We start from the raw sequence: 28,000 nt of genomic DNA on the forward strand, positions 1-28,000 counted from the left end.
AAACTCAACCATGTGTATGTGCACCGCATTGACTGTGCCTTAACTGAATTCACCCAGCAGTAGTTATTGCCGTTCTGCGTATACATGACCGTCAATGTAGTTTTATACTCATTTTGCTGCATCGCTCTCGTTACTATTTGAGCATAGAAAAGCAGCTAGCCGCGTGGTATCAGGCGAACGTAACCGCACTCTGAGGCGCGGAGGCTTGGCGCGAGCATTTCCTGCCATAGTTATAACGTACTGCATTTAGGTGAAAGGAATCTTGGCGTATTGACGTTTGGAGTATATGGTATTCATTTGGGTGCAGTTGTATAATGTGGATGCTGCTTCATGTCCAGATGCAAAACGTGGGTGGAGTTCTGCCGCAACCTCAGCCTGGAGAAGACGCCGTGCCAGCTGCGAGACCTGAGGGTTTCTTCCAAGCACTACGACGTGTATCTGCGGCCAGGACGGCTGCATCTCGATGCTGTGCCTACTCGAGGAAGGAGTGGCTGTATTGAATGTCCCTGCACTTCACTTTAAACTGCGGCGTCTCTCATAGCCTCAGTCACTTTGGGACGTTAAACCCCAATAAACTAAACTAACTCACTTTAAACTGCACTTCATGTATATTTTAGTTTGATTAGAATTGCTTCAAATTACTTCGGTTAGCGACAAGGAGCTGTCGAGGTTGTGCGCAGGCCTTATGTATGGTGTAATACTCTAGCGTTGAGCAGATTTGTTGATGCTAAAGCTTGTTTTTAATACTGTCATGCAGGTGTGAACATAGCTGCTATATTCTGTCAGTTGAAGAAATGAAATGTGGAGAGTAATCCCTGTGTGCTGCATGGTCTATGTATTGATGCGCCTACTTATGTCATGTCATGTTTGCCTCAATGGAAGCTGTCGTAGCATTGTTTTCTATACTTTTCAATTTCCTACCTGGCAACGTTCGCGGAACTTCAGGGCTTTTTCCTATCCGCACTGTGACCATTGAGATGAATAGCCAGCTTTAAAAAACTACTGCTTGAGCTGCCTGTGTCGCGCATTTTTTGTTGGTGTGCTTTATCACTGTATTTGTTTGGTTGTTGTAATAAACCATGAATATGAAAACCATACTTGCCGTACACGGTATTGCAAACTGTGCACTTGAGCCTGTGCTTTGTGCATCAAACCTTGATATACTCACAAGCACTGGCACCAGTAGTTCCACCAAGGTTTCCACTACGAATCATGCATGCTTACCCGGCGTCTGCTAGTGTTGTTGCCTTTCTATGCTGCCTTCTTTGCCAGTCACTTTCACTGGGTTCCCAATTGCACATTAACAAGGCCATAACTAGCAGGAACTCGAGCACATTTGACTGGCAAATGTTGGTGCGCACTGAAAGGCAACCTTAAAGTGATACCGGATCGAAAATGCGGGTTCTATAAAAAGACCACTTCATAATTCGCGCCAAAAGCATACGTATGCGTGACGTCACTCATACGTAGTGTGCCCCCCAAATTAGTGGCGCTGGGGTGCCCCCATGAGCCGCCATGTTTTAGACCAATGGGCGTCTATGGAGCCTTCGCTACCATGGTATATCTACCTTGGCTCAGACCCATCCTAGTGGCAGACAACGGAGCGTCGTGGGGGCTGTTTTGTGCGCGTGAAAGCGTGCGGCGTAATTGTTCGTGCGGGCAGACCGCAATTTTTTTCGTCTCTCTTGCCCTTCGACGCAGAACTCCTCCTGTTTATGACGGCGGCAAGGTGAGAAATGTTTATTTGTGGAAGTACGCTGTATTGCATGCAATTTAGGCGGCCGCGCCGGCCGCCGTTGCCTGTCTGCAGTTCGTGAAGCGGCGCGCTCGCTCTGTGGCCAGCCGGCTGTTGTCCACGGCATTCTTGCAGTTTGTGACAACGTCAAGGAAGGAATGTTTTGTTTTTGCAAAAGTACGCTACATTTCAAGCACTTTATGCAAAATTACGCTGCATTTCGAGCACTCTAGCTTAGTACGCCGGCGCAGTTGTGAAGGGCGCGCGCACGCTGTGTCATGCTACGCCGTGGCGGGAGCGGCGGGAGGAATGATGCTGCATGATGCAGCCTCGCCGGTCGGTGCGTAGAAACAAAAAAAAAAACCTGCCCACGGCCTGTGGCCCGACGCGCTGTGCCTAGCGGTTAGTTTTGCTTGGTTTCGCCCCAAGCAACCACCGATATCCTTCGGACGGCCGACAGAGGTCTGTTTGGGATGTTCTGTACATCCGCTGAACATCCGCAAACAGCCGGTAGACGTCCGTCGGCCGTCCGAAAGGTGGCCAAAGGTATACGGTTCGACCGTCGACGGACGTCCAGTTGAGTACGTCCATTGGCGGATCTTTCTCGATTATTCGCATACATGGTGCATGCGTGCTTTTTTCACTCCGCGCGATGCAATAAAACCAAAAAAAAATTTGATGCATAGCACGCATATTTTATTGTGGTTGATGATACATCAGCAGAGCAATGGGTTATATTCGGAAAATTTAAATGTGACTTTTCAAATGCGGCAAGCTTGGGACACACATCCGTAATCTTCCCACCCACAGGATTTCTGAAATAAAAAGAACGCGGCAAACATCAGTCACGTGAAACAAATGGCACAATGCAGTAGCCCAAGTAAAAACATTGGAACCAATTAATAGAAGTGTTTAATGCTGCAAGTATAACAGACAATGCACTTTAACAAACACCTCAATAAGAATAAGGCAATAACAGCTCTCACTTTTCCACACCATATTTGACAATGTATCTGTTCTTTATTTATTCTCATGGGCCTTAGGGCACTAACCTGCGCAGCACTGTACGCGACTGTGCACAGAAAGCCGCAAAGCTTCCGTTGCGAACTACACGTGCTTCCTATGGTCTGCCTTTCACGGGTTGTCACTCTTTATATAGGCACAGTGAACCTAGCGATGCCTTAAAAATTAACAAGATGCGAATATACTCCGTCCCGCAACTTTGAAGAGGAGTGGGAATTAGCCACGCGAGTTGAGGGCTCCCGCAGCTGTGTGATGTAAGCTCCCGAAAGTGTGAGAACAGCACACACTTGTGGAAGCCATCTCCTCGCGCTTACTGCTCCCACTGTCCTGTGAACGAATGTTATATGAGCATGCTGCATTGTCCTAGAAGCAAGTTCCAAGAAGTGTACTGGATACATACCTTCGTAGGCAACCACATGTGCACTAAGCCTTCTTTAAACCAAGGTCGATGCAGTACGGGATTCCGGTGTTCCAGAAGAGCTTCAGACGCTTCCCGTATCTTTCGAATTGCTTAAGTTACATACTACTTTCGTCCACATACCGAACAAAGCCACACATTATAATAAAAGAGCTATAAAGCTCTTGCGCGACAACACTACGCGACAAACCAACAACAGCGCTACGGAGCCGTACTGATGGATTGGATTGGACTGACCGCGAACTGACATCTATGATGATGGTTTTGATACTTACTAATACTTGCGTATGGTTTCAATGGCAAGTTTAGCTAGCAAAACGGTGGACATGTCGCACAACTCCACTAATTTGGAGAAGTTTGATAAATATAAAACTAGTCATTGAGTTCTTGCAAAATTCTGCAACACCTGCTTCTCCTCTTAGATAAATTTAGCTCGTTGGCGGCTCTTGCACTGCAGGATGGAGTGGAATCGCACCAATTTACAAACATCTTCACGTCAAACCCTCCAACTGATGCAAATAAAACAGTGTACATACACGAAAGACGCGAATTTTCTGTGAAATAAAAAACGTCCATACTCATTGTAAGGTATCGGTAGCGTTCGCGGGGGTAATCGGAACGCGGCTGGGGGCACTCAAAGCGGAGCGTCTCCTTTCTTGGAACGCGGCCGCTCGCGAACGCGCTGGGAAGTACGGGTGTCCACCCCACCCGCGGTACCGATTCGCACACGTGCTGGCACGGATGTGTATTTGTGTTTGTTCTATTTTTATTTTGTAGTGGAGGGAATGTTCTCTGCACGTACTGGCACGACCGTGCGTTTGTATTTGTGGGAAGGGCGTTTTGCCCTACGGAAGCTGGAGGGCTGGCCAGGCTCTTGATAAACCAATCATGTGAACATTGTGACATGATTGGAAGCTACGAAATGTGGGCCGGGCCTTTAGGGCTTTAAAACCGGGCCCCGGAGCTGGAAGCGGGGTTCTGGGCTAAGGTGAGATGCAACGCATCTTCGGCAACGCCGAGTAGGGGCCTCCCCTAGTATTAGCCAGTTCCGCCCTTTTTGTTGTTTGTCCTTGTGCCGTTAATTTGTCTCGAGTGTCTAAACTTCTATACGCTGTAAATATTTGTATATAAAACTTCAAGTATCCCTTTTTGTTATCCCTGTGTCTTCAAGTCTTCAAGTTGAAACCACCCGTCTCTGGCGGGGCACCTATGGTGCAAAGAAGAAGAAGAAGAAGAAGAACCTGAAATTTACTGGCGCAGTCGACAGGATCCTGCGGCCATCGGAAGACGGCGCAGGAAGAAGACTTGAAGGCAGGGAGAAAGGCGACGACAAGGAAACAGGTCAGCGTTCGAGACAGGACCTGTGGAGAGACGGCGGCAAGGACGCAAGGACCACGGCAGGTGTCCAGCGACGCGGGACTGCATCCGGTCAAGGAAAGCAGCGCGTCGAGAACTCGACGGTCACCGGCGGCGGACCAGCGGCGTGCGACAGCTAATCGCAGCGTCCGGTGAAAGCGGCGGTGGACTGCGACGCCAAGGAGCTGGCAATGCGGATCGACGCATCGAAACTGTGAGTTTCCTTCGTCGCATTGTTAGCGTCCCTGTGCATGTGTTCGAGCCGGTAGGACAGTTGAGGAGTACAGACGGCGGTATGGAGGGCTATCCATGCCGGCCCTCACTCGATGTGAGGTACCAGGTTGAGTTAGCGAAGGCACGCTTAGCGTACTTTCAGGCTGAACTTGCGAAAGTGAATAGAGGAAAGGCGCCGCTGTGCGAGGAGAAACCTCAGGATGTTAAGTGCGTCTTGGATGAATTAGAAGCAAAGCGCCAGCAGCTAGCGCTGGAGCTCGCTGAGCTCAAGGCGTCCAGGAAAGCTAGTGAACTAACCAGGGAGAACTGCTCCGAGTCCCGAGAGGTGAGGCAGCCTGTGCTGGAAGACAAAGGATTATGCTTGTCATGCACAGGTCAGGGAAAAAGCAGTGAGGACGCTGAAAGCAATCAGCCGGTATGCGGGAACGCATCTTTCTTAGGAAACGCCGCGAAAGGTTCAGGAAGTGAAAACAGGATTCCTGAAGGACGCGGAAATACCACAGCTTTTCCGCCACCGCGGGCGGCTAGCAAAGAACAGGAGCAGCCCAATTCTAGTGATCTAGGGCCAATCGTGACCAAGGTGTCCGATAACAAACAGGACAGCGGTGGAATTCCTGTAGGCTCTATGACTAAGATTGTGACCTCTGACGCGGAGCTAGTAACAGCCAGTGAAAATCTGGCGTTGCCGCAACCGCACACTGTGTTGGGTATGGAGCATGAAGTGCCCCGTAGCGTTTCTGGTGGCAAGAGCCCTTCATCCGAGGCAAAGAGCGGAGGTGGGCCTGTTGGGCCGACCGGGCAGAACGCCGCGCAGTTGTTGAACGCACCCGGTGTGTGCCCGACCAGGTCAGTTGAGGACCCGGAAATGAGTGGCGACTTGCCGCAAGGCAAGCCCGGGTCAAGTGACTGTCAGGGAGCTTATGGAGCCTCGGAGTCAGACTATGCCACGGGGCCAGCGGGCGCTGATCAAGCACGGAGCGGCGGTTTCAAAGTTTGCTCGTGCAGTAAAGGTGCAGATGGCCCCGGGCGAGTTGGAGTGGCAGGAGGCAGGTGCGTGGCTTTCACGCTGAAAGTCGACGCGAGGAACAGTATGTTTCGTGCTAGAGGTCGGCATATCAAGTGTAGCGAGACTGACTGTACTGCTATATTTGGACGGGCCAGGGGCTATGCTCTTTACGCACCACGCGTGTCGTACTGGTGCGCCGGAGAGAGAGTGCTCTCAAGTGCGTCGCATGGTCAGAGATTTTCACCTATCGATGACCAGGACGTTTTTGATCCTGGAGGGCACCGTCTTTTCAGTTCGCGCCCCGCTGTGGCACCAGCCTGACGAGCATAGTGGCCATTAGGTGTTAATCGTGTCGAATGAGGCACGTGTGGGCTCGAACGCGCACAGGGATGCTCGGTGCGACTAAGGAGGCTCACGTGGCCCGTATCAGTGCTACTGAACGCTCCAGTTGCGAGTGTCGGTGTGTGTGTGTCGAGCAGGACGCGGGTGTGCATGCTGGTGAACTGGGTGCAACGCACCAACTTGGACGCTGTGTTACGGCGCACGGCAGGCATGCCACTGTGTGTATTTAAGTGTGCATTTTGCGTAATGTTGTGTGGTGCCCGTGTGCATTTTTTTGGTTTTGGTTTTGTTTGTGCCAGTGCTAGTCTATCCGCGGCATGTAACCCACAGGGTGGTTTTGTGACCCGTACCGATCCCTTTGTTATAATTCTAAAAGTGCCATTTGAGCCCTTTGTAGAATCTTGGGAAGGGCGTGTAAGGTATCGGTAGCGTTCGCGGGGGTAATCGGAACGCGGCTGGGGGCACTCAAAGCGGAGCGTCTCCTTTCTTGGAACGCGGCCGCTCGCGAACGCGCTGGGAAGTACGGGTGTCCACCCCACCCGCGGTACCGATTCGCACACGTGCTGGCACGGATGTGTATTTGTGTTTGTTCTATTTTTATTTTGTAGTGGAGGGAATGTTCTCTGCACGTACTGGCACGACCGTGCGTTTGTATTTGTGGGAAGGGCGTTTTGCCCTACGGAAGCTGGAGGGCTGGCCAGGCTCTTGATAAACCAATCATGTGAACATTGTGACATGATTGGAAGCTACGAAATGTGGGCCGGGCCTTTAGGGCTTTAAAACCGGGCCCCGGAGCTGGAAGCGGGGTTCTGGGCTAAGGTGAGATGCAACGCATCTTCGGCAACGCCGAGTAGGGGCCTCCCCTAGTATTAGCCAGTTCCGCCCTTTTTGTTGTTTGTCCTTGTGCCGTTAATTTGTCTCGAGTGTCTAAACTTCTATACGCTGTAAATATTTGTATATAAAACTTCAAGTATCCCTTTTTGTTATCCCTGTGTCTTCAAGTTGAAACCACCCGTCTCTGGCGGGGCACATATGGTGCAAAGAAGAAGAAGAACCTGAAATTTACTCTCATGGCCTGGGAAAATACTCGGCCTTACATCCTTCGGACGTACACCTCGTCTCTCATGCGGATATACAAAAGTGGACACTGTCCGTACGTCCGGCGGATGTACGAATACGGATATCCGAAATCGGATTCTGTTCGTACGTCCGATGGACGTCCGATCTCGGCAAAGGATGTTCGGATCTAGCTCGTACGTCCGACGGATATCTGTGGTTGCTTGGGGCGCTTTCTCGGGTCACGTTTTTGTATGGCCCCCGACAATATGTAACTTCTTATGGGTGACATTTGTCGGTGTAAGGTTAAAATGTACTTTTTTGAAAGTGGGCGAACGGCGAAGACGACCGTTCCCGCGCAGCAAGTACGGGACCGTAGTTTTCAAGACTGGTGGAAAAAAAAGATGACGCACGAAAAGCTCAAAAACCTTACTCTTGTAGTACGTATGTATGTATGTAGTACGTGTGAAAGAGTCCGTTATCTACGCTCGTGGAAACGCACATTTCGCCCGTGCATTGACAACACAAGGATGCGCTTTTGAAAAGCGGCAAAAAAAGGCAACGCGTCGGGCTTTCTAAACTCTAAAGAGCTTGAAAACCAAGAACTGTTGCGTCGATAGTTTAATTTTCTATGCTTCTAAAACATACGTTGCACCCGTGTATTTCTCAGTGCCCCTAACACATTGTGTACTTCTGGTTCGTAGTCCGTGTTGTGGCCGTCTTTGTACGAAATATTCTCGAACAAACCGCGTACTCTGCTGTTCACCTAGGTTTTAGAAGGTAGACAATAACGTCGGGGAATGTAGAAATGCTTGCAAAAAGCTGATTGGTATCTGCCGTGTAGTACGGTATGTGTATTGTACTTTGCGCAACGACGTTCAGCACGCGAGTTTCGCAAAAACATGTTTACTCCGCTCGTAATTTCGTTCCCTCGCCGCTTTCGCACCTTTTCACTGTTTACAGAGTTACAATATAAGGTGACTGAGAATGACCATACTTGCGAATTTTTCAGGTGATGCCACCCGTCGGCAACACCTGCTGTGTGCCGTGGTGCCGCAACAGGATCACCTTGAGCAGGAGGCCAGGAACCATCTTCCGCATCCCACGGCTTTGTTTATGTTGCACAAAATAAATGTTCTCATTTCACTCAAAACCTGGTGTCTTTTGTGGAGTGCTAATATTTGGCAAAGGCTGTGATGCAGCTGCGTTCATGGCTGGTCAAAAGCACTCGAAATCTATTTAATATACGCTGCCAACGGCGCAGCGGGGCGCGGCGTATGCTAACATTCAAACCGCGCGCCCCTGAAACCGGAACCGGAAGTCGTCCCAGGCAGCGAGGCGCAGCGCATGCAGCCATTCAAACTGCGCGCGTTGAAACCGAAACCGGATGTTATGAGACTCCGCCCGCTTGGTGCGCTACAGTCAAATGGGCCGCTGGGCCCTATGGGAGTGTCCGCTCTTTACCAATACATAGCTTGCACCGACGTCACATCCGGTGGCAGTCGGTTGCGAGTCGGCCATGCTGCCGAACCACTGCCAGGCCGCCTCTAGCTTTCCGCTGCCTGTGTTAGCTCGCAACGTGTCGGTTCTCGTCCACCCGTAGATTCGGTATGGTTTTGTGTGCCACCCTTGGCTGCTATGACTGTAGCGGCAGCTCCAGGCGAAACAAGAAGCCGATTAACACGAACTTCATCTGCATTCGCAAGATAATCGCAGGCATGCAAGTGCGAGCGCTCCATGACACAGTAGGAATCTGCGCGAGCTGTGGCTGGCTCGCATTAAGCGCGATGATTTGGACCCCGACAACCCAAATTTAATTGTGTTCGGAGTGCACTTTGTGACAGGTAAGAGGCTTGTGTCGTCAACTTAATGTTTACGATGTAGCGAACCACGACGGGCGCGCCTGATACCGCCTAGGCCGATCGCTGTCGTAGCGCCAACGACGACGAAGCGTCGCTGAAAGACGAAGTGCCGCCGCTCTGCACGAGATCGCTTGGGTTGGACTGGCCGTCTTCTGCGCTGCTCGCCGTTTTGTGTCGCCCGCTGTGAACACCACGCCTTGCACCATTTCTGCAGAAACGCCCTTTCAACGAAAACGTGGGAAGCAGTGGCTGCACTCTTGAATGTTGCTGTTTTGATTGACGCCATCTAATTTGTCTGAAAACACGAACCCAGACTGGGTCCCGTGTCGCTGCATCCTAGCTACAGGAATAGGCAATCGTTTTCGGATCGCTGCGACCGCAGCGAGCAATGACGGCAGAGAAAGCGGCGTGCCGAGGCCGAGCTTTTCGTCTCGTTGCTTGCGCATCGCAGACAGGCTTCTCACCCACCTGCTGTAGAAATCATTGTGTGGTCCCATTGATTCGAAGGCTTTCATTTTTTCCAACTTCACAAAGCTGGAAGGAGTACACGATATCCCCCGTGGGCCACTTCGAGGAACACATCAACGCCCATCGTCGCGTCGACTCCCGGTCGCAGCGTGTACGGATCTGTATCGTCAATAATTTTCACTTCGTCTGCGTAGCTACACGCGCCGATCGAATAAATTCAGACCAGTAGCCTTCACTGAATGGTTCATTCCTCTGTGGAGTAGGCATCGCATTCGAAAGGTAAGAAAATAATCCAAAGCGTCCGAGGAGTGGTCCGGCATCGCAGGGCGGACGGGCGGGGACGGCCGAATGGTTCGGCAGCATGGCCGCAAGCGCTTGATGGGGGCGGAAGTGACGACACGTGCAACCTATGTATATCTTTCTCTATGCTGTTATCTCGAAGTTTCCTCATAGAGAAAGATATTGGTAAAGAGCGGACACTCGGCGAAATCTGGCCCCAGGAAATGACGCGAAATCCTCCTCCTCCACTAGATAATCTTCCAACTCCAGGATGGCGCCACCAGTCTCTAAACGCGCGCGCGCGCGCGGGCGGGTAGCCGGCGCGGCGGCTCAGACCCATCCAGTGATGCCAACCCTAGGGATTTATCCCTAGATCTAGGGGTTTTTTGTTTGCTTCAGGGATCTAGCGTCTTTTTGTGAAATCTAGGGATTTTGAGAGGCCGTAGAATTGCTACTCTAAGCGGCTTAATGGCAGGTGTGTCTGATTATTTTGCGCTTGGAACAGAAAAAAACTATGAAAAATGCTGATTACTACTCCTTTATTTTTAGTATTCTGCCGAACCGAGAGAGGGCGAAAGCAGTTCTGTAACGCGAAATTATCGACTGCTGCACAGGGAGGAAAAACGAAACCATGTGAATTTCAAACGGTTTAACGTGCGTGCCATCTCTGGCGCTTCCAGTGACTGCTCCTCTACGAAATACGAAGTTGAATTTTGACTTGTAGTGCCTGGATCAACGCGCTACGTTTACGCTCACCGCTTACCTTTACCAAAAAGTGCCACAAGTCGCATTCTCCACGTATGCTAGGCCACTTGATTTAAACGAGCTGTTCAACCAAAAAACACATTCAAAGTTGTAAGGAATCACTTTCTGATTTTGTAATTACCAATCTTACGTCTGTATCATTGCTGTGTAACTATAATAAGATTACATTTTTGGTTATGTCAGTTTCTCGGGACGTCAATCCTTAGTAGCTCCAAAACTATTTGACGGTCTTTGATTGGGACTATTATTAATAAATAACTGTGCGGTGAGATACGCCATTTCACCGCTTCTGAATATTCTCTATGAGGCGAGAAGGGGTCTTTCATTAATTCAAAAATTTTCATCTTCCTGTGTGCCTCTTAAAACAATCCTTAAAACAACCCTTAATGGTGTCTGAATAAAATACTTTCATGTGTTGACGGGGCTTAGCAGAAAATGCCAGCTCTTTCAACTTGGTATCAACTGCATTTATTTTTCAAAGGGTTGCATAGGTTCTTTGCGCGTAAAGATAAGCCGGCCGAAGGAGCAGCTCAAAAGCCGGTGCGGTGAAACGGGAGTCGTCTGCTCGTGAGCGTCGTTGCTATCTTTCTCTCCAGTGACCACACGGCTCTGTAAAAGCTGGCGCCATCTGCGGGCCCTCTATGTAAGGTAACTCTACAAAAAAAAGTGCAATTGTGGCTAACACGCTTTTATTCATGTCTGACAAAATGTATAACCAATACACGAAACAGTGAACGGCGCTGAGACTTTGTTAAAGCTCAAATGGTCGCATTAACAATTAAACAATTATAGACTAGGGATTTTTCTTCAATCTAGGGATTTTTGGGGGTTCAATCTAGGGAGAAAACGTTGACCTGAGTTGGCATCACTGGACCCATCCGAGTGGCAGACAACGGAGCTTCGTGGGGGCTGTTTTGTGCGCGTGAAAGCGTGCGGCGTATTTGCTCGTGCGGGCAGACCGCAATTTTTTTCGTCTCTCTTGCCCTTCGACGCAGAACTCCTCCTGTTTATGACGGCGGCAAGGTGAGAAATGTTTATTTGTGGAAGTACGCTGTATTGCATGCAATTTAGGCGGCCGCGCCGGCCGCCGTTGCCTGTCTGCAGTTCGTGAAGCGGCGCGCTCGCTCTGTGGCCAGCCGGCTGTTGTTCACGGCATTCTTGCAGTTTGTGACAACGTCAAGGAAGGAATGTTTTGTTTTTGCAAAAGTACGCTACATTTCAAGCACTTTATGCAAAATTACGCTGCATTTCGAGCACTCTAGCTTAGTACGCCGGCGCGGTTGTGAAGGGCGCGCGCACGCTGTGTCATGCTACGCCGTGGCGGGAGCGGCGGGAGGAATGATGCTGCGTGATGCAGCCTCGCCGGTCGGTGCGTAGAAACAAAAAAAAAAACCTGCCCACGGCCTGTGGCCCGACGCGCTGTGCCTAGCGGTTAGTTTTGCTTGGTTTCGCCCCAAGCAACCACCGATATCCTTCGGACGGCCGACAGAGGTCTGTTTGGGATGTTCTGTACATCCGCTGAACATCCGCAAACAGCCGGTAGACGTCCGTCGGCCGTCCGAAAGGTGGCCAAAGGTATACGGTTCGACCGTCGACGGACGTCCAGTTGAGTACGTCCATTGGCGGATCTTTCTCGATTATTCGCATACATGGTGCATGCGTGCTTTTTTCACTCCGCGCGATGCAATAAAACCAAAAAAAAATTTGATGCATAGCACGCATATTTTATTGTGGTTGATGATACATCAGCAGAGCAATGGGTTATATTCGGAAAATTTAAATGTGACTTTTCAAATGCGGCAAGCTTGGGACACACATCCGTAATCTTCCCACCCACAGGATTTCTGAAATAAAAAGAACGCGGCAAACATCAGTCACGTGAAACAAATGGCACAATGCAGTAGCCCAAGTAAAAACATTGGAACCAATTAATAGAAGTGTTTAATGCTGCAAGTATAACAGACAATGCACTTTAACAAACACCTCAATAAGAATAAGGCAATAACAGCTCTCACTTTTCCACACCATATTTGACAATGTATCTGTTCTTTATTTATTCTCATGGGCCTTAGGGCACTAACCTGCGCAGCACTGTACGCGACTGTGCACAGAAAGCCGCAAAGCTTCCGTTGCGAACTACACGTGCTTCCTATGGTCTGCCTTTCACGGGTTGTCACTCTTTATATAGGCACAGTGAACCTAGCGATGCCTTAAAAATTAACAAGATGCGAATATACTCCGTCCCGCAACTTTGAAGAGGAGTGGGAATTAGCCACGCGAGTTGAGGGCTCCCGCAGCTGTGTGATGTAAGCTCCCGAAAGTGTGAGAACAGCACACACTTGTGGAAGCCATCTCCTCGCGCTTACTGCTCCCACTGTCCTGTGAACGAATGTTATATGAGCATGCTGCATTGTCCTAGAAGCAAGTTCCAAGAAGTGTACTGGATACATACCTTCGTAGGCAACCACATGTGCACTAAGCCTTCTTTAAACCAAGGTCGATGCAGTACGGGATTCCGGTGTTCCAGAAGAGCTTCAGACGCTTCCCGTATCTTTCGAATTGCTTAAGTTACATACTACTTTCGTCCACATACCGAACAAAGCCACACATTATAATAAAAGAGCTATAAAGCTCTTGCGCGACAACACTACGCGACAAACCAACAACAGCGCTACGGAGCCGTACTGATGGATTGGATTGGACTGACCGCGAACTGACATCTATGATGATGGTTTTGATACTTACTAATACTTGCGTATGGTTTCAATGGCAAGTTTAGCTAGCAAAACGGTGGACATGTCGCACAACTCCACTAATTTGGAGAAGTTTGATAAATATAAAACTAGTCATTGAGTTCTTGCAAAATTCTGCAACACCTGCTTCTCCTCTTAGATAAATTTAGCTCGTTGGCGGCTCTTGCACTGCAGGATGGAGTGGAATCGCACCAATTTACAAACATCTTCACGTCAAACCCTCCAACTGATGCAAATAAAACAGTGTACATACACGAAAGACGCGAATTTTCTGTGAAATAAAAAACGTCCATACTCATTGTAAGGTATCGGTAGCGTTCGCGGGGGTAATCGGAACGCGGCTGGGGGCACTCAAAGCGGAGCGTCTCCTTTCTTGGAACGCGGCCGCTCGCGAACGCGCTGGGAAGTACGGGTGTCCACCCCACCCGCGGTACCGATTCGCACACGTGCTGGCACGGATGTGTATTTGTGTTTGTTCTATTTTTATTTTGTAGTGGAGGGAATGTTCTCTGCACGTACTGGCACGACCGTGCGTTTGTATTTGTGGGAAGGGCGTTTTGCCCTACGGAAGCTGGAGGGCTGGCCAGGCTCTTGATAAACCAATCATGTGAACATTGTGACATGATTGGAAGCTACGAAATGTGGGCCGGGCCTTTAGGGCTTTAAAACCGGGCCCCGGAGCTGGAAGCGGGGTTCTGGGCTAAGGTGAGATGCAACGCATCTTCGGCAACGCCGAGTAGGGGCCTCCCCTAGTATTAGCCAGTTCCGCCCTTTTTGTTGTTTGTCCTTGTGCCGTTAATTTGTCTCGAGTGTCTAAACTTCTATACGCTGTAAATATTTGTATATAAAACTTCAAGTATCCCTTTTTGTTATCCCTGTGTCTTCAAGTCTTCAAGTTGAAACCACCCGTCTCTGGCGGGGCACCTATGGTGCAAAGAAGAAGAAGAAGAAGAAGAACCTGAAATTTACTGGCGCAGTCGACAGGATCCTGCGGCCATCGGAAGACGGCGCAGGAAGAAGACTTGAAGGCAGGGAGAAAGGCGACGACAAGGAAACAGGTCAGCGTTCGAGACAGGACCTGTGGAGAGACGGCGGCAAGGACGCAAGGACCACGGCAGGTGTCCAGCGACGCGGGACTGCATCCGGTCAAGGAAAGCAGCGCGTCGAGAACTCGACGGTCACCGGCGGCGGACCAGCGGCGTGCGACAGCTAATCGCAGCGTCCGGTGAAAGCGGCGGTGGACTGCGACGCCAAGGAGCTGGCAATGCGGATCGACGCATCGAAACTGTGAGTTTCCTTCGTCGCATTGTTAGCGTCCCTGTGCATGTGTTCGAGCCGGTAGGACAGTTGAGGAGTACAGACGGCGGTATGGAGGGCTATCCATGCCGGCCCTCACTCGATGTGAGGTACCAGGTTGAGTTAGCGAAGGCACGCTTAGCGTACTTTCAGGCTGAACTTGCGAAAGTGAATAGAGGAAAGGCGCCGCTGTGCGAGGAGAAACCTCAGGATGTTAAGTGCGTCTTGGATGAATTAGAAGCAAAGCGCCAGCAGCTAGCGCTGGAGCTCGCTGAGCTCAAGGCGTCCAGGAAAGCTAGTGAACTAACCAGGGAGAACTGCTCCGAGTCCCGAGAGGTGAGGCAGCCTGTGCTGGAAGACAAAGGATTATGCTTGTCATGCACAGGTCAGGGAAAAAGCAGTGAGGACGCTGAAAGCAATCAGCCGGTATGCGGGAACGCATCTTTCTTAGGAAACGCCGCGAAAGGTTCAGGAAGTGAAAACAGGATTCCTGAAGGACGCGGAAATACCACAGCTTTTCCGCCACCGCGGGCGGCTAGCAAAGAACAGGAGCAGCCCAATTCTAGTGATCTAGGGCCAATCGTGACCAAGGTGTCCGATAACAAACAGGACAGCGGTGGAATTCCTGTAGGCTCTATGACTAAGATTGTGACCTCTGACGCGGAGCTAGTAACAGCCAGTGAAAATCTGGCGTTGCCGCAACCGCACACTGTGTTGGGTATGGAGCATGAAGTGCCCCGTAGCGTTTCTGGTGGCAAGAGCCCTTCATCCGAGGCAAAGAGCGGAGGTGGGCCTGTTGGGCCGACCGGGCAGAACGCCGCGCAGTTGTTGAACGCACCCGGTGTGTGCCCGACCAGGTCAGTTGAGGACCCGGAAATGAGTGGCGACTTGCCGCAAGGCAAGCCCGGGTCAAGTGACTGTCAGGGAGCTTATGGAGCCTCGGAGTCAGACTATGCCACGGGGCCAGCGGGCGCTGATCAAGCACGGAGCGGCGGTTTCAAAGTTTGCTCGTGCAGTAAAGGTGCAGATGGCCCCGGGCGAGTTGGAGTGGCAGGAGGCAGGTGCGTGGCTTTCACGCTGAAAGTCGACGCGAGGAACAGTATGTTTCGTGCTAGAGGTCGGCATATCAAGTGTAGCGAGACTGACTGTACTGCTATATTTGGACGGGCCAGGGGCTATGCTCTTTACGCACCACGCGTGTCGTACTGGTGCGCCGGAGAGAGAGTGCTCTCAAGTGCGTCGCATGGTCAGAGATTTTCACCTATCGATGACCAGGACGTTTTTGATCCTGGAGGGCACCGTCTTTTCAGTTCGCGCCCCGCTGTGGCACCAGCCTGACGAGCATAGTGGCCATTAGGTGTTAATCGTGTCGAATGAGGCACGTGTGGGCTCGAACGCGCACAGGGATGCTCGGTGCGACTAAGGAGGCTCACGTGGCCCGTATCAGTGCTACTGAACGCTCCAGTTGCGAGTGTCGGTGTGTGTGTGTCGAGCAGGACGCGGGTGTGCATGCTGGTGAACTGGGTGCAACGCACCAACTTGGACGCTGTGTTACGGCGCACGGCAGGCATGCCACTGTGTGTATTTAAGTGTGCATTTTGCGTAATGTTGTGTGGTGCCCGTGTGCATTTTTTTGGTTTTGGTTTTGTTTGTGCCAGTGCTAGTCTATCCGCGGCATGTAACCCACAGGGTGGTTTTGTGACCCGTACCGATCCCTTTGTTATAATTCTAAAAGTGCCATTTGAGCCCTTTGTAGAATCTTGGGAAGGGCGTGTAAGGTATCGGTAGCGTTCGCGGGGGTAATCGGAACGCGGCTGGGGGCACTCAAAGCGGAGCGTCTCCTTTCTTGGAACGCGGCCGCTCGCGAACGCGCTGGGAAGTACGGGTGTCCACCCCACCCGCGGTACCGATTCGCACACGTGCTGGCACGGATGTGTATTTGTGTTTGTTCTATTTTTATTTTGTAGTGGAGGGAATGTTCTCTGCACGTACTGGCACGACCGTGCGTTTGTATTTGTGGGAAGGGCGTTTTGCCCTACGGAAGCTGGAGGGCTGGCCAGGCTCTTGATAAACCAATCATGTGAACATTGTGACATGATTGGAAGCTACGAAATGTGGGCCGGGCCTTTAGGGCTTTAAAACCGGGCCCCGGAGCTGGAAGCGGGGTTCTGGGCTAAGGTGAGATGCAACGCATCTTCGGCAACGCCGAGTAGGGGCCTCCCCTAGTATTAGCCAGTTCCGCCCTTTTTGTTGTTTGTCCTTGTGCCGTTAATTTGTCTCGAGTGTCTAAACTTCTATACGCTGTAAATATTTGTATATAAAACTTCAAGTATCCCTTTTTGTTATCCCTGTGTCTTCAAGTTGAAACCACCCGTCTCTGGCGGGGCACATATGGTGCAAAGAAGAAGAAGAACCTGAAATTTACTCTCATGGCCTGGGAAAATACTCGGCCTTACATCCTTCGGACGTACACCTCGTCTCTCATGCGGATATACAAAAGTGGACACTGTCCGTACGTCCGGCGGATGTACGAATACGGATATCCGAAATCGGATTCTGTTCGTACGTCCGATGGACGTCCGATCTCGGCAAAGGATGTTCGGATCTAGCTCGTACGTCCGACGGATATCTGTGGTTGCTTGGGGCGCTTTCTCGGGTCACGTTTTTGTATGGCCCCCGACAATATGTAACTTCTTATGGGTGACATTTGTCGGTGTAAGGTTAAAATGTACTTTTTTGAAAGTGGGCGAACGGCGAAGACGACCGTTCCCGCGCAGCAAGTACGGGACCGTAGTTTTCAAGACTGGTGGAAAAAAAAGATGACGCACGAAAAGCTCAAAAACCTTACTCTTGTAGTACGTATGTATGTATGTAGTACGTGTGAAAGAGTCCGTTATCTACGCTCGTGGAAACGCACATTTCGCCCGTGCATTGACAACACAAGGATGCGCTTTTGAAAAGCGGCAAAAAAAGGCAACGCGTCGGGCTTTCTAAACTCTAAAGAGCTTGAAAACCAAGAACTGTTGCGTCGATAGTTTAATTTTCTATGCTTCTAAAACATACGTTGCACCCGTGTATTTCTCAGTGCCCCTAACACATTGTGTACTTCTGGTTCGTAGTCCGTGTTGTGGCCGTCTTTGTACGAAATATTCTCGAACAAACCGCGTACTCTGCTGTTCACCTAGGTTTTAGAAGGTAGACAATAACGTCGGGGAATGTAGAAATGCTTGCAAAAAGCTGATTGGTATCTGCCGTGTAGTACGGTATGTGTATTGTACTTTGCGCAACGACGTTCAGCACGCGAGTTTCGCAAAAACATGTTTACTCCGCTCGTAATTTCGTTCCCTCGCCGCTTTCGCACCTTTTCACTGTTTACAGAGTTACAATATAAGGTGACTGAGAATGACCATACTTGCGAATTTTTCAGGTGATGCCACCCGTCGGCAACACCTGCTGTGTGCCGTGGTGCCGCAACAGGATCACCTTGAGCAGGAGGCCAGGAACCATCTTCCGCATCCCACGGCTTTGTTTATGTTGCACAAAATAAATGTTCTCATTTCACTCAAAACCTGGTGTCTTTTGTGGAGTGCTAATATTTGGCAAAGGCTGTGATGCAGCTGCGTTCATGGCTGGTCAAAAGCACTCGAAATCTATTTAATATACGCTGCCAACGGCGCAGCGGGGCGCGGCGTATGCTAACATTCAAACCGCGCGCCCCTGAAACCGGAACCGGAAGTCGTCCCAGGCAGCGAGGCGCAGCGCATGCAGCCATTCAAACTGCGCGCGTTGAAACCGAAACCGGATGTTATGAGACTCCGCCCGCTTGGTGCGCTACAGTCAAATGGGCCGCTGGGCCCTATGGGAGTGTCCGCTCTTTACCAATACATAGCTTGCACCGACGTCACATCCGGTGGCAGTCGGTTGCGAGTCGGCCATGCTGCCGAACCACTGCCAGGCCGCCTCTAGCTTTCCGCTGCCTGTGTTAGCTCGCAACGTGTCGGTTCTCGTCCACCCGTAGATTCGGTATGGTTTTGTGTGCCACCCTTGGCTGCTATGACTGTAGCGGCAGCTCCAGGCGAAACAAGAAGCCGATTAACACGAACTTCATCTGCATTCGCAAGATAATCGCAGGCATGCAAGTGCGAGCGCTCCATGACACAGTAGGAATCTGCGCGAGCTGTGGCTGGCTCGCATTAAGCGCGATGATTTGGACCCCGACAACCCAAATTTAATTGTGTTCGGAGTGCACTTTGTGACAGGTAAGAGGCTTGTGTCGTCAACTTAATGTTTACGATGTAGCGAACCACGACGGGCGCGCCTGATACCGCCTAGGCCGATCGCTGTCGTAGCGCCAACGACGACGAAGCGTCGCTGAAAGACGAAGTGCCGCCGCTCTGCACGAGATCGCTTGGGTTGGACTGGCCGTCTTCTGCGCTGCTCGCCGTTTTGTGTCGCCCGCTGTGAACACCACGCCTTGCACCATTTCTGCAGAAACGCCCTTTCAACGAAAACGTGGGAAGCAGTGGCTGCACTCTTGAATGTTGCTGTTTTGATTGACGCCATCTAATTTGTCTGAAAACACGAACCCAGACTGGGTCCCGTGTCGCTGCATCCTAGCTACAGGAATAGGCAATCGTTTTCGGATCGCTGCGACCGCAGCGAGCAATGACGGCAGAGAAAGCGGCGTGCCGAGGCCGAGCTTTTCGTCTCGTTGCTTGCGCATCGCAGACAGGCTTCTCACCCACCTGCTGTAGAAATCATTGTGTGGTCCCATTGATTCGAAGGCTTTCATTTTTTCCAACTTCACAAAGCTGGAAGGAGTACACGATATCCCCCGTGGGCCACTTCGAGGAACACATCAACGCCCATCGTCGCGTCGACTCCCGGTCGCAGCGTGTACGGATCTGTATCGTCAATAATTTTCACTTCGTCTGCGTAGCTACACGCGCCGATCGAATAAATTCAGACCAGTAGCCTTCACTGAATGGTTCATTCCTCTGTGGAGTAGGCATCGCATTCGAAAGGTAAGAAAATAATCCAAAGCGTCCGAGGAGTGGTCCGGCATCGCAGGGCGGACGGGCGGGGACGGCCGAATGGTTCGGCAGCATGGCCGCAAGCGCTTGATGGGGGCGGAAGTGACGACACGTGCAACCTATGTATATCTTTCTCTATGCTGTTATCTCGAAGTTTCCTCATAGAGAAAGATATTGGTAAAGAGCGGACACTCGGCGAAATCTGGCCCCAGGAAATGACGCGAAATCCTCCTCCTCCACTAGATAATCTTCCAACTCCAGGATGGCGCCACCAGTCTCTAAACGCGCGCGCGCGCGCGGGCGGGTAGCCGGCGCGGCGGCTCAGACCCATCCAGTGATGCCAACCCTAGGGATTTATCCCTAGATCTAGGGGTTTTTTGTTTGCTTCAGGGATCTAGCGTCTTTTTGTGAAATCTAGGGATTTTGAGAGGCCGTAGAATTGCTACTCTAAGCGGCTTAATGGCAGGTGTGTCTGATTATTTTGCGCTTGGAACAGAAAAAAACTATGAAAAATGCTGATTACTACTCCTTTATTTTTAGTATTCTGCCGAACCGAGAGAGGGCGAAAGCAGTTCTGTAACGCGAAATTATCGACTGCTGCACAGGGAGGAAAAACGAAACCATGTGAATTTCAAACGGTTTAACGTGCGTGCCATCTCTGGCGCTTCCAGTGACTGCTCCTCTACGAAATACGAAGTTGAATTTTGACTTGTAGTGCCTGGATCAACGCGCTACGTTTACGCTCACCGCTTACCTTTACCAAAAAGTGCCACAAGTCGCATTCTCCACGTATGCTAGGCCACTTGATTTAAACGAGCTGTTCAACCAAAAAACACATTCAAAGTTGTAAGGAATCACTTTCTGATTTTGTAATTACCAATCTTACGTCTGTATCATTGCTGTGTAACTATAATAAGATTACATTTTTGGTTATGTCAGTTTCTCGGGACGTCAATCCTTAGTAGCTCCAAAACTATTTGACGGTCTTTGATTGGGACTATTATTAATAAATAACTGTGCGGTGAGATACGCCATTTCACCGCTTCTGAATATTCTCTATGAGGCGAGAAGGGGTCTTTCATTAATTCAAAAATTTTCATCTTCCTGTGTGCCTCTTAAAACAATCCTTAAAACAACCCTTAATGGTGTCTGAATAAAATACTTTCATGTGTTGACGGGGCTTAGCAGAAAATGCCAGCTCTTTCAACTTGGTATCAACTGCATTTATTTTTCAAAGGGTTGCATAGGTTCTTTGCGCGTAAAGATAAGCCGGCCGAAGGAGCAGCTCAAAAGCCGGTGCGGTGAAACGGGAGTCGTCTGCTCGTGAGCGTCGTTGCTATCTTTCTCTCCAGTGACCACACGGCTCTGTAAAAGCTGGCGCCATCTGCGGGCCCTCTATGTAAGGTAACTCTACAAAAAAAAGTGCAATTGTGGCTAACACGCTTTTATTCATGTCTGACAAAATGTATAACCAATACACGAAACAGTGAACGGCGCTGAGACTTTGTTAAAGCTCAAATGGTCGCATTAACAATTAAACAATTATAGACTAGGGATTTTTCTTCAATCTAGGGATTTTTGGGGGTTCAATCTAGGGAGAAAACGTTGACCTGAGTTGGCATCACTGGACCCATCCGAGTGGCAGACAACGGAGCTTCGTGGGGGCTGTTTTGTGCGCGTGAAAGCGTGCGGCGTATTTGCTCGTGCGGGCAGACCGCAATTTTTTTCGTCTCTCTTGCCCTTCGACGCAGAACTCCTCCTGTTTATGACGGCGGCAAGGTGAGAAATGTTTATTTGTGGAAGTACGCTGTATTGCATGCAATTTAGGCGGCCGCGCCGGCCGCCGTTGCCTGTCTGCAGTTCGTGAAGCGGCGCGCTCGCTCTGTGGCCAGCCGGCTGTTGTTCACGGCATTCTTGCAGTTTGTGACAACGTCAAGGAAGGAATGTTTTGTTTTTGCAAAAGTACGCTACATTTCAAGCACTTTATGCAAAATTACGCTGCATTTCGAGCACTCTAGCTTAGTACGCCGGCGCGGTTGTGAAGGGCGCGCGCACGCTGTGTCATGCTACGCCGTGGCGGGAGCGGCGGGAGGAATGATGCTGCGTGATGCAGCCTCGCCGGTCGGTGCGTAGAAACAAAAAAAAAAACCTGCCCACGGCCTGTGGCCCGACGCGCTGTGCCTAGCGGTTAGTTTTGCTTGGTTTCGCCCCAAGCAACCACCGATATCCTTCGGACGGCCGACAGAGGTCTGTTTGGGATGTTCTGTACATCCGCTGAACATCCGCAAACAGCCGGTAGACGTCCGTCGGCCGTCCGAAAGGTGGCCAAAGGTATACGGTTCGACCGTCGACGGACGTCCAGTTGAGTACGTCCATTGGCGGATCTTTCTCGATTATTCGCATACATGGTGCATGCGTGCTTTTTTCACTCCGCGCGATGCAATAAAACCAAAAAAAAATTTGATGCATAGCACGCATATTTTATTGTGGTTGATGATACATCAGCAGAGCAATGGGTTATATTCGGAAAATTTAAATGTGACTTTTCAAATGCGGCAAGCTTGGGACACACATCCGTAATCTTCCCACCCACAGGATTTCTGAAATAAAAAGAACGCGGCAAACATCAGTCACGTGAAACAAATGGCACAATGCAGTAGCCCAAGTAAAAACATTGGAACCAATTAATAGAAGTGTTTAATGCTGCAAGTATAACAGACAATGCACTTTAACAAACACCTCAATAAGAATAAGGCAATAACAGCTCTCACTTTTCCACACCATATTTGACAATGTATCTGTTCTTTATTTATTCTCATGGGCCTTAGGGCACTAACCTGCGCAGCACTGTACGCGACTGTGCACAGAAAGCCGCAAAGCTTCCGTTGCGAACTACACGTGCTTCCTATGGTCTGCCTTTCACGGGTTGTCACTCTTTATATAGGCACAGTGAACCTAGCGATGCCTTAAAAATTAACAAGATGCGAATATACTCCGTCCCGCAACTTTGAAGAGGAGTGGGAATTAGCCACGCGAGTTGAGGGCTCCCGCAGCTGTGTGATGTAAGCTCCCGAAAGTGTGAGAACAGCACACACTTGTGGAAGCCATCTCCTCGCGCTTACTGCTCCCACTGTCCTGTGAACGAATGTTATATGAGCATGCTGCATTGTCCTAGAAGCAAGTTCCAAGAAGTGTACTGGATACATACCTTCGTAGGCAACCACATGTGCACTAAGCCTTCTTTAAACCAAGGTCGATGCAGTACGGGATTCCGGTGTTCCAGAAGAGCTTCAGACGCTTCCCGTATCTTTCGAATTGCTTAAGTTACATACTACTTTCGTCCACATACCGAACAAAGCCACACATTATAATAAAAGAGCTATAAAGCTCTTGCGCGACAACACTACGCGACAAACCAACAACAGCGCTACGGAGCCGTACTGATGGATTGGATTGGACTGACCGCGAACTGACATCTATGATGATGGTTTTGATACTTACTAATACTTGCGTATGGTTTCAATGGCAAGTTTAGCTAGCAAAACGGTGGACATGTCGCACAACTCCACTAATTTGGAGAAGTTTGATAAATATAAAACTAGTCATTGAGTTCTTGCAAAATTCTGCAACACCTGCTTCTCCTCTTAGATAAATTTAGCTCGTTGGCGGCTCTTGCACTGCAGGATGGAGTGGAATCGCACCAATTTACAAACATCTTCACGTCAAACCCTCCAACTGATGCAAATAAAACAGTGTACATACACGAAAGACGCGAATTTTCTGTGAAATAAAAAACGTCCATACTCATTGTAAGGTATCGGTAGCGTTCGCGGGGGTAATCGGAACGCGGCTGGGGGCACTCAAAGCGGAGCGTCTCCTTTCTTGGAACGCGGCCGCTCGCGAACGCGCTGGGAAGTACGGGTGTCCACCCCACCCGCGGTACCGATTCGCACACGTGCTGGCACGGATGTGTATTTGTGTTTGTTCTATTTTTATTTTGTAGTGGAGGGAATGTTCTCTGCACGTACTGGCACGACCGTGCGTTTGTATTTGTGGGAAGGGCGTTTTGCCCTACGGAAGCTGGAGGGCTGGCCAGGCTCTTGATAAACCAATCATGTGAACATTGTGACATGATTGGAAGCTACGAAATGTGGGCCGGGCCTTTAGGGCTTTAAAACCGGGCCCCGGAGCTGGAAGCGGGGTTCTGGGCTAAGGTGAGATGCAACGCATCTTCGGCAACGCCGAGTAGGGGCCTCCCCTAGTATTAGCCAGTTCCGCCCTTTTTGTTGTTTGTCCTTGTGCCGTTAATTTGTCTCGAGTGTCTAAACTTCTATACGCTGTAAATATTTGTATATAAAACTTCAAGTATCCCTTTTTGTTATCCCTGTGTCTTCAAGTCTTCAAGTTGAAACCACCCGTCTCTGGCGGGGCACCTATGGTGCAAAGAAGAAGAAGAAGAAGAAGAACCTGAAATTTACTGGCGCAGTCGACAGGATCCTGCGGCCATCGGAAGACGGCGCAGGAAGAAGACTTGAAGGCAGGGAGAAAGGCGACGACAAGGAAACAGGTCAGCGTTCGAGACAGGACCTGTGGAGAGACGGCGGCAAGGACGCAAGGACCACGGCAGGTGTCCAGCGACGCGGGACTGCATCCGGTCAAGGAAAGCAGCGCGTCGAGAACTCGACGGTCACCGGCGGCGGACCAGCGGCGTGCGACAGCTAATCGCAGCGTCCGGTGAAAGCGGCGGTGGACTGCGACGCCAAGGAGCTGGCAATGCGGATCGACGCATCGAAACTGTGAGTTTCCTTCGTCGCATTGTTAGCGTCCCTGTGCATGTGTTCGAGCCGGTAGGACAGTTGAGGAGTACAGACGGCGGTATGGAGGGCTATCCATGCCGGCCCTCACTCGATGTGAGGTACCAGGTTGAGTTAGCGAAGGCACGCTTAGCGTACTTTCAGGCTGAACTTGCGAAAGTGAATAGAGGAAAGGCGCCGCTGTGCGAGGAGAAACCTCAGGATGTTAAGTGCGTCTTGGATGAATTAGAAGCAAAGCGCCAGCAGCTAGCGCTGGAGCTCGCTGAGCTCAAGGCGTCCAGGAAAGCTAGTGAACTAACCAGGGAGAACTGCTCCGAGTCCCGAGAGGTGAGGCAGCCTGTGCTGGAAGACAAAGGATTATGCTTGTCATGCACAGGTCAGGGAAAAAGCAGTGAGGACGCTGAAAGCAATCAGCCGGTATGCGGGAACGCATCTTTCTTAGGAAACGCCGCGAAAGGTTCAGGAAGTGAAAACAGGATTCCTGAAGGACGCGGAAATACCACAGCTTTTCCGCCACCGCGGGCGGCTAGCAAAGAACAGGAGCAGCCCAATTCTAGTGATCTAGGGCCAATCGTGACCAAGGTGTCCGATAACAAACAGGACAGCGGTGGAATTCCTGTAGGCTCTATGACTAAGATTGTGACCTCTGACGCGGAGCTAGTAACAGCCAGTGAAAATCTGGCGTTGCCGCAACCGCACACTGTGTTGGGTATGGAGCATGAAGTGCCCCGTAGCGTTTCTGGTGGCAAGAGCCCTTCATCCGAGGCAAAGAGCGGAGGTGGGCCTGTTGGGCCGACCGGGCAGAACGCCGCGCAGTTGTTGAACGCACCCGGTGTGTGCCCGACCAGGTCAGTTGAGGACCCGGAAATGAGTGGCGACTTGCCGCAAGGCAAGCCCGGGTCAAGTGACTGTCAGGGAGCTTATGGAGCCTCGGAGTCAGACTATGCCACGGGGCCAGCGGGCGCTGATCAAGCACGGAGCGGCGGTTTCAAAGTTTGCTCGTGCAGTAAAGGTGCAGATGGCCCCGGGCGAGTTGGAGTGGCAGGAGGCAGGTGCGTGGCTTTCACGCTGAAAGTCGACGCGAGGAACAGTATGTTTCGTGCTAGAGGTCGGCATATCAAGTGTAGCGAGACTGACTGTACTGCTATATTTGGACGGGCCAGGGGCTATGCTCTTTACGCACCACGCGTGTCGTACTGGTGCGCCGGAGAGAGAGTGCTCTCAAGTGCGTCGCATGGTCAGAGATTTTCACCTATCGATGACCAGGACGTTTTTGATCCTGGAGGGCACCGTCTTTTCAGTTCGCGCCCCGCTGTGGCACCAGCCTGACGAGCATAGTGGCCATTAGGTGTTAATCGTGTCGAATGAGGCACGTGTGGGCTCGAACGCGCACAGGGATGCTCGGTGCGACTAAGGAGGCTCACGTGGCCCGTATCAGTGCTACTGAACGCTCCAGTTGCGAGTGTCGGTGTGTGTGTGTCGAGCAGGACGCGGGTGTGCATGCTGGTGAACTGGGTGCAACGCACCAACTTGGACGCTGTGTTACGGCGCACGGCAGGCATGCCACTGTGTGTATTTAAGTGTGCATTTTGCGTAATGTTGTGTGGTGCCCGTGTGCATTTTTTTGGTTTTGGTTTTGTTTGTGCCAGTGCTAGTCTATCCGCGGCATGTAACCCACAGGGTGGTTTTGTGACCCGTACCGATCCCTTTGTTATAATTCTAAAAGTGCCATTTGAGCCCTTTGTAGAATCTTGGGAAGGGCGTGTAAGGTATCGGTAGCGTTCGCGGGGGTAATCGGAACGCGGCTGGGGGCACTCAAAGCGGAGCGTCTCCTTTCTTGGAACGCGGCCGCTCGCGAACGCGCTGGGAAGTACGGGTGTCCACCCCACCCGCGGTACCGATTCGCACACGTGCTGGCACGGATGTGTATTTGTGTTTGTTCTATTTTTATTTTGTAGTGGAGGGAATGTTCTCTGCACGTACTGGCACGACCGTGCGTTTGTATTTGTGGGAAGGGCGTTTTGCCCTACGGAAGCTGGAGGGCTGGCCAGGCTCTTGATAAACCAATCATGTGAACATTGTGACATGATTGGAAGCTACGAAATGTGGGCCGGGCCTTTAGGGCTTTAAAACCGGGCCCCGGAGCTGGAAGCGGGGTTCTGGGCTAAGGTGAGATGCAACGCATCTTCGGCAACGCCGAGTAGGGGCCTCCCCTAGTATTAGCCAGTTCCGCCCTTTTTGTTGTTTGTCCTTGTGCCGTTAATTTGTCTCGAGTGTCTAAACTTCTATACGCTGTAAATATTTGTATATAAAACTTCAAGTATCCCTTTTTGTTATCCCTGTGTCTTCAAGTTGAAACCACCCGTCTCTGGCGGGGCACATATGGTGCAAAGAAGAAGAAGAACCTGAAATTTACTCTCATGGCCTGGGAAAATACTCGGCCTTACATCCTTCGGACGTACACCTCGTCTCTCATGCGGATATACAAAAGTGGACACTGTCCGTACGTCCGGCGGATGTACGAATACGGATATCCGAAATCGGATTCTGTTCGTACGTCCGATGGACGTCCGATCTCGGCAAAGGATGTTCGGATCTAGCTCGTACGTCCGACGGATATCTGTGGTTGCTTGGGGCGCTTTCTCGGGTCACGTTTTTGTATGGCCCCCGACAATATGTAACTTCTTATGGGTGACATTTGTCGGTGTAAGGTTAAAATGTACTTTTTTGAAAGTGGGCGAACGGCGAAGACGACCGTTCCCGCGCAGCAAGTACGGGACCGTAGTTTTCAAGACTGGTGGAAAAAAAAGATGACGCACGAAAAGCTCAAAAACCTTACTCTTGTAGTACGTATGTATGTATGTAGTACGTGTGAAAGAGTCCGTTATCTACGCTCGTGGAAACGCACATTTCGCCCGTGCATTGACAACACAAGGATGCGCTTTTGAAAAGCGGCAAAAAAAGGCAACGCGTCGGGCTTTCTAAACTCTAAAGAGCTTGAAAACCAAGAACTGTTGCGTCGATAGTTTAATTTTCTATGCTTCTAAAACATACGTTGCACCCGTGTATTTCTCAGTGCCCCTAACACATTGTGTACTTCTGGTTCGTAGTCCGTGTTGTGGCCGTCTTTGTACGAAATATTCTCGAACAAACCGCGTACTCTGCTGTTCACCTAGGTTTTAGAAGGTAGACAATAACGTCGGGGAATGTAGAAATGCTTGCAAAAAGCTGATTGGTATCTGCCGTGTAGTACGGTATGTGTATTGTACTTTGCGCAACGACGTTCAGCACGCGAGTTTCGCAAAAACATGTTTACTCCGCTCGTAATTTCGTTCCCTCGCCGCTTTCGCACCTTTTCACTGTTTACAGAGTTACAATATAAGGTGACTGAGAATGACCATACTTGCGAATTTTTCAGGTGATGCCACCCGTCGGCAACACCTGCTGTGTGCCGTGGTGCCGCAACAGGATCACCTTGAGCAGGAGGCCAGGAACCATCTTCCGCATCCCACGGCTTTGTTTATGTTGCACAAAATAAATGTTCTCATTTCACTCAAAAC

At 50.6% G+C, this 28,000-nt stretch overlaps 3 long non-coding RNA genes across 3 annotated transcripts; all 3 read left to right on the forward strand.

The window, feature by feature from the left end:
- The first annotated feature begins 1,576 nt into the window (after positions 1 to 1,576).
- Positions 1,577 to 8,323, forward strand: LOC149344737 (uncharacterized). The gene is made up of 2 exons (XR_016283223.1): positions 1,577 to 1,729; positions 8,183 to 8,323. It is a non-coding gene; the product is annotated as an uncharacterized LOC149344737 (long non-coding RNA).
- Positions 8,324 to 11,434: 3,111 nt separating this feature from the next.
- Positions 11,435 to 18,161, forward strand: LOC149344738 (uncharacterized). Its single transcript, XR_016283224.1, has 2 exons — positions 11,435 to 11,567; positions 18,021 to 18,161. It is a non-coding gene; the product is annotated as an uncharacterized LOC149344738 (long non-coding RNA).
- A 3,111-nt stretch (positions 18,162 to 21,272) lies between these two features.
- LOC149344739 (uncharacterized) lies at positions 21,273 to 27,999 on the forward strand. Its single transcript, XR_016283225.1, has 2 exons — positions 21,273 to 21,405; positions 27,859 to 27,999. It is a non-coding gene; the product is annotated as an uncharacterized LOC149344739 (long non-coding RNA).
- The last annotated feature ends 1 nt before the right edge of the window (position 28,000 follows it).

This window comes from Amblyomma mixtum, chromosome 5 (genome assembly GCF_055824585.1).
Source record: "Amblyomma mixtum isolate Tamu chromosome 5, ASM5582458v1, whole genome shotgun sequence".
NCBI lineage: Eukaryota > Metazoa > Arthropoda > Arachnida > Ixodida > Ixodidae > Amblyomma > Amblyomma mixtum.